The sequence below is a fragment of the Apodemus sylvaticus genome, chromosome 5, assembly GCF_947179515.1.
Source record: "Apodemus sylvaticus chromosome 5, mApoSyl1.1, whole genome shotgun sequence".
Classification (NCBI taxonomy): domain Eukaryota; kingdom Metazoa; phylum Chordata; class Mammalia; order Rodentia; family Muridae; genus Apodemus; species Apodemus sylvaticus.
Genome location: NC_067476.1, coordinates 130,422,198 through 130,429,694, shown reverse-complemented (window position 1 = coordinate 130,429,694; position 7,497 = coordinate 130,422,198).

The window sequence follows — 7,497 nt, the reverse complement described above, 5'->3', positions numbered from 1 at the left end:
CAAGGCTAGCCTGCTCTACAGAGTGAGTTCCAGGGCTATACAGAGAAACCCTGTCTTGAAAAAAAACAATAAATAAACAAACAAACAAACAAATAGAGCAAAGGAGGCTCTCTTCAGGACAGGGGCCGGTGCCAAGAAGTCCATGGGTTCCATCCAATCCCAGGTGCCAGTGTTCAATCAAAGGCCCAGCATCCTTGTCCCAGTTAGATGACTGAGCCACCTTCCACAGACGTCCCTGGGAGCATGGATCCCAGAGGCCTCAGAGACAGTCTGCTTATGAGACTGCCTGTATAAACTTACACTCTCCCCTTCCCGGCTCATGTCGTTGTCCCCTCTACCCTCACTGTGGGCCTGATGCTGGCCTCTCAGAGGCCATTTGCTGACTGTCACACACTGTCGCATATTGTCACATTATCCTGCAGAGTGGACATCCACCACATGTGTTAGAGGTAGCAAGCGTACAGGGATCCCAGGCAATGTGATGAGGGAGACAGAGACAAGCTGCTGGGGGCCCCTCTGGTGTCCTGCGCTCAGGCAGCCAGTCTTGTGCTGATGTAAAATCAGGGTTTTGTTCCCTCGAGACCAGTGGCCTGTTTGTTCTTCATGAGGTCCCAGCTTCTCCAGTGCCCTCAGCTCCTACACCTTTCTCCCAAGAGAGAGGCTGTGAGTGGGTCAGTAGGCACCCCCTCCCCCAGTCTGCAGTGCACCCTACCACAGGTCATCAGTTCTGGGTCCAGAACACCTGGTATGCAGGTGACATCTCTGAAAACTGCTCTGGGTGGTCACTCTTGGTAGCAACCAAAAAGCCAACTTCACTCCACAGAAGAGCTGTGCACTCCAAATTAGGAGGTTGAAGAATTAACCTATGGACTCTTACAATGTGAGTGACCACTTAAAATAAAAAGACTACAAAAAGACATAGACAGGGTGTCTTTAATTTTTTAAGTATTTATTTTATCTGTGTTAGTGTTTCGCCTGTCTGCATGTTTGTGCACCATGTGCATGCCTGGTGCCCACAGAGATTAGAAGAGTTCTTCGCATATCCCTGGCGCTGGAGTTGAGGAGGCTGTGATCCGCCATGTGGGTGCTGGGAACGGAATCTGGGTCCTCAGCAAGAGCAACATGTGCTCCTAACCACTGCGCCGGGTCTCCAGCCCCTGGAAAGAGAAACTTTAATGAGGTAAGTCAGTTAAGACTAATCTGGCGAGCATTAGGTCACATGGACAGGAGGGCGTCCAGGAAAGATGGAGGAAGAGATGCTATCCCAAGCTTGGGAAGGGCCTCGGGAGACACTGGCCCTCCTGGGACTTTAATCTCAGACTCGCAGCCTCCACAGAGTGAGAAACCATTCTCTTCCCCAAAGCACACGGTCTCACACTGCCCGCCTGCTCTCCTGTACTGCACACGGGAACTCCTGCAGATTCGCCCTACCTGTGTATCTGCTTTACCTACCTTAGACTTTCTCGTGTTGCTTTTATTTTTAAATAATTTTGTACTTATTCTTTGATAGTTTTTTGGTCATATTACACACACCTCGTTTCCCTCATCCCACCCCCTTTCACTGCCTTCAGAAGCCACCTCAGCACATTTCCCATTTACTTCCCATAGTTAAAAAAAAAAAGTATTAAATAACCCCCAAGTTTAATTAGGGTGGCTTGCATGTTTGTGGATGTGTGATTATTTACTGGGCCATGGGCAACTTAGTACCTTACACAGTTTGTTTGTTGGTTGGTTGGTTGGTTTTTTTCTTTACCTGGGCTCTGTTGGAAAGGGAGAGGTGGGAGCCTGGGAAGGAAAACAACGGACTAGAGCGGCAGAGCAAAGCTGTCTGTCTGTCTCTTCTGATTGCCTCCACATCCGCTCTTCCTCCATACCTGCTGTCCACGTATCCCCTGGCCGCTTACATACCTTATTTCCTACATAATCTTTGGCACTTCCTCCATCTTTCTCACCTCTGCCCTATCTACTTTCCTCCTCCGTGTCCTCTCTGATCCTCCATTTCCTCTGGGTTCCCCCATGTCACTGGTCCCCCTCCATATTCTCTCTCCTTTGTACCCAAGGAATGCATGCTTTTACTGCTGCCGGGCTATCCTGCTGCTTCTGGACATCCAGAAGAAGCAAGTTAGCTGTCCTCTCCAGAACCCCCACAGCACCAGGAAAGCCTACAGATTTGGGGGCTCATTCAAGCAGTTATGCTCAAATGTACAGCTCTGAAATATCACATGGAGGAAGTCCATTGAAGAAGCTTTTGCCAGCAATATGAGGCTTGCCAAGATGGAGGTGGGCCACGTCAGCTGCCCAGGCGAATGTACTCTGCAGTGCACCGGAGCCTCAGCTTTTCATGGTCAGTAACCTGCAGAAACCCTGTTTTGAGCTCTCTGCTAAGAATGGAATCTCTGCCCTCCTCACTGTGAAGAGTGTTTCAGAGCAGTGTGGCACCAATTGGTCTATGTGACTAGTCTGTGAGTCTGGTGACTTTGCCTGTGAGATTATGGAAGACTGGCACAAAGTCCAGGTCCAGCTTGAAATGATACCCAGCCGTTGGCTTCTGTCCTACTGTGGGAACTCCACACACCTTTCCTTTCCCCAGAACTGGGATGTATTCGTGGACTTTAGGAACAGACATGCCCACAGAAGCCTGTCACCCCAGGACCTAGAGTCACAGTCCACCGGGTAGCTTGATTCTGTCCCTTGGGAATAGGTGCCTTAGGCTTTTGTACCCGGATCCCCTGTTCTCTCCCCTGACTTGAAACAGCTGTTTCCCAAGTTCTCTGATGTCTTGTTCTTCCTTTTCAATTCAGTGTTTCTCCACACCAATGGACTCTGTAGATATCATCGCTTTGAGTCATTAGGCTTTTGAACACCATCCAAAGTCCATCTAACCGTAAGTGTGCCCATAGAATGACAGTGCTAGTTCCTAGCACTGCATGCCTTTGGGGATTTCATGAGGAGGCTGCTGCGAACCAAGAACTGCAACTAGAGAAACCATGAGATGGAGAAAGAGACTCGGTGAGTCCCTAAGTCTGTCACCAGGTGTCTGTGTACTCCAGAGTCAAGTGTTCTCCTCAAACTCTCGTGGTCTTGAAACAGGAAAGAATGGAACTGTGCTGGTGGAAGCAGATTAAACTCCAACTGGGAAGCCTGGAGGCATAGGCGAGTCCCTGCTGGCTGTAGAGGAGGGTGAGCTATCAACCCCATCTGTGACATCCCCCTCAAGCTAGTTTACACATAGGTGAGTTTGTGTTGATTCTTGCCTCTCCGGGCCCCAAATCACAGTTTCTCAAACTTGTGGGCATAAATTAATCACTTGGTGTTTCCTATAGGACAGATTCCACTTTCACAAGTCTAAAATCCTGCATTTATTCTGATCCTGCAGAATGCTGGTGCTGCTGGAGTGTAGAGCCAGACTTTGGGCCAAGGGCCTAGATGCAACTCCAGGTGTCTCATCAGGGCAACCTCCAGTCAAGCTATCAGTAGGATGGCTGCTCAGATGCTTATCCTACCTTTAAAATGGCCTTCTGCAGGTTGGGAAGTAAGTCGAGAAGAGAACCAAATGAGTAAAAAGTAATCTGAAACCTGCTGACTTGAAGTAAATCTAGGGGTTGTCATGATTTTTTCAGATGAGAGACTGAAGCCTTGAGAGGATCCGTCCCCAGGAAAGAAGGGAATCTGAGAGCTGGGCCTCTCTGCCTTCCTCTCAATAACGTTCTCACAGTGATATGTGCCAGAAACACTGCATGAGTTACCCTCAACACTAAGAAAAGGTCACTGTCACGGATACTTAGAGAGCAGAAAGCACAGAAAGCCTGTTCTGAGGACAGAAGATAGCCACTGTCCATGTGTAACTTTGGACAAGTTAGTTACTTACACTCTGAACTAGCGCCCTCTGGTTCACGAACAAAACCCAAAGGCTCTGGGATGTGCTAGCATGTAGCTGTTATCCCAGCACTCAGGAGACCAAGGCAGGAGGGTTGCAAGTTCAAGGCTGTCTTACTTAGGGTTTCATTGCTGTGTAGAGACACCATGACCAAGACAACTCTTACAAAGGAAGACATTTAATTGGGTTTGGCTTACAGTTGCAGAGGTTCAGTCCATTATCACCATGGCAAGAAGCATGGCAGCCTGCAGGCAGACATGGTGCTGGAGCAGGAACTAAGAGTTCTACATCCAAAGGCAGCCAGGAGGAGCCTGTCTTCCTCAGACAGCCAGAAGGAAGGTCTATGCCACACTGGGCAGAGCCTGGGCATATGTGGAGACCTCAAAACCCACCTCCACAGTGACCCACTTCCTCCAACAAGGCACACTTCCCATGAGCCAAGCACATTACACCACCACACAGGCTAAGCTGGGTGGTGAGACCCTGACTCGACAAACGGGAGGACAGACGCACCCTTTGTGGCCGGGAATCCGATGAGATGAAGGTGTGGGTCGGTCTAATATTTAGAAGTTAGAACAAGAGGCACATGAGAAAGCCAGAGAAATCGGCCCAGACAAGACTCTCTCCTGCTTCCTTCTCCTTTTGCCAACTCAAGAGGGATCTAGAAAAGACACCCCACTGGGTCTGTCTTAGGTTCTCCTTAGAAAGCATGGTTTTGGAAGGCAGGGATGCCTTCTACATTCGAGAAGCTATAATATCAGAAGTCCCTGTGGGCTGTGTGCAGCATGGTAAAACAGTAGAGCGGTGTTTGCCTAAGGTAGTGCATTAGTTTAATGGACAGACAGGCCAGCATGAGGGGCAAGGGATGGGCTGCAGCATTTGCTCTTAGATTAACCCTTCCTACTCACTGTTCATTCCTTTCTGTGGGCACAATGACATTTCATAAAATCAGACATGATATCAGCAACAGGAGAAAATAATTTAACAAGGCAAATTGAAACACCACTCGATGCAAACATGCTTTTAAAGTTTCCCACCCTGATCTCATGCAATTAGACAAAGCAATTATGAACACCATCGTCAAGCGCCCTTCCTAGCCCTGCTGATACAATGAAAAGCTCTAATGGAGACTTGGTCCCTCAGGCTGGAGAGGCAGCCTGTGCGGGGGAGGGGGCTGGGGGTGGATGTTGAAACAATTACCACCGCTGGGTTAATTAATCAAACGAGCAAACATGATAAAAATCCATCTTGCAGCAAGAGCCCAGCAAGTTCAAATGCAGGGGGTGCAAAATGGGGCAGGTGATTCACACCCCTCTGCATCTCGTTTAATGATGGCAAAGCTGGAGGCTTCTGCGCTGGCCGAGTTCACCTGCAAGTGTGAAGGTAGAGCTGCTGATGGTTTCCTAGTGGTTGGAGGAGGGGCTGCAGCACTGCTTTCATGGGAAAGAGTGCTTGCAGTGCAAATGTGAGGACCTGGGTTCTAATCCCCAGAGCCCACCTAAAAAGTTGAGCATAAGCCACTTGTTGACAAGAAGAAAAAAAAGAAAGAAACAAACAAAGAAACAAAGGTTAGCAATAGCTTTAAAAAAATATCTAAGTAAGCCTAACCAAGGAAGTAAAAGATTCTACAATGAGTTTTAAGACATTGAAAACAGAAATTAAGAAGATACAGAAGATGGAAAGATCTCTCATGTTCTAGTCAGAATTCATATAGTGAAAGTGGCTATACTACCAAAAAAATTTTACAGATCAATCTCCATTAAATTCCCATTACATTCTTCACAGAACTAGAGAAAAGCACTCCTTAGTTATGAAAGCACAAAAGACCACGGATATTCTAGCAAGGCAGTCCTAAGCAGGAGAGCACTGACCTCAAACTCTGGAGAACCACAGTGGCATACAGCATGTGTGAGCACCAAAGTAGACACATAGACCAACAGAACACAAGACCTAGAAGTGAACCTATACCGAATGGCCACCTCATTTTTGACAAAAGTATCAAAAACATGCTCTAGACAACTTAGTTAGCAAACAGTGCTGACAAACCTGTGTACCCATCTGCAAAAGAATGAAATTAGACCCATATCTCCATCCTCCATAAAAATATATTAAAGTGGATCAGATAGCTTAGTGTAAAATAAGAAATGCTGAACATTACAAGGGAAAACAGAATACATCTCATAATAAGAGTGTAGGTCAGGGTCAGGTGGTGGTACATACATTTAATCCCAGCACTTGGGAGGCAGAAGCAGGCAGATTTCTGAGATCGAGGCCAGCCTGGTCTACAGAGTGAGCTCCAGGACAGCCAGGACTACACAGAGAGACCCTGTCTCAACAACAACAACAACAACAAAAATCAAACAAACAACAACAACAAAAAAAAGTGCAGGTCAGAAGTCTTGGATTTTAATCCCTACTCTTCCATGTCCTAGTAATGAAATTTTAAGTTATTTAAGCTCCATCTTAGACCAAATGAATTATAATACATCTTGAAGCAAACAAACAAAAGAGTACAGGCAAGAACTTTCTGAATAGGATTAAGTAGCAAAGGAATAGCCACCCAAGAACTGACAAATGGACTTGATTGTAATTTCAAAAGCCTCTTCAAAGCAAAACCAAAACAAACAAAACCTACTGATAGAGTGAAGAGAAGCCTCCCGAATGGGAGCCAGCTAGACTTCAGACAGGGAATTAATGTATAGAATATATAAAGAACTACCAAAATTAAAAGTGTAAACAGCTGCCAGTGAATAAATGGGCCACTGAAATGAATAGAGAGCTCTCAACGGAAGCAGGAATGGCCAGTGCGCATCACCGTGCAGGGGTAGTAAGACGACTCAGCGGGTAAAGCTGCCCACCGTGCAAGCCTGGCAACCCGAGGTCCATCCCCGGAATCCACGTGAGGATGGAAGGAGAGAACTGACTCCACAGCACTGCCCTCTGGTTTTCATGTGCATGCTGTATTCACACACACACACTTGCAAATTAATAACAATAACTAATAAATAAAATGTAAAGTGTTTAGCATCCTTATTCATCAGGGAAATGCAAACTAAAACTACTTTGAAATTCCCCCTAACCCAGTCAGAATGACTATCATCAGGAAAACCAATTATGGGATTGTGGTGAACGCCTTTAATCCCTGCACTCAGTGGGCAGAGGCAGAGGCAGGTGATCTCTGAGGCAAGCCTGGTCTACAGAGTGAGTTCCTGGGTAGTCAGGAGCTACACAGATAAGCCCTATCTTGAAAAACTAAAAAAGAAAGAAAGAAAGGACAGAGAGGAAACCAATTATGAGACTGGAAGTCTACTGTGAAACATTCTTTCCTAGAAATAGCTGCAAAAACACGACCAAAACAATACCAATACCAATAGATATGTTACTGTGGAAAGAAGGGATCCAGGCCTGAGACAAAGAACTACAAGCAGCTAGGGACTGCTGAGAGAAGAATTACCTCTCAGAGAGGTAAGCATGGTATTTGTTTTCCAGTGCACAGTGCTCAGCCCTAAAACCATATACACACAAACAATAACAGACTCAACACATTATATATATACATATATACATATGCAAAAACATATGTAACAGTAATCAAAAGAGGTTATTAATTAGAAAGTCAG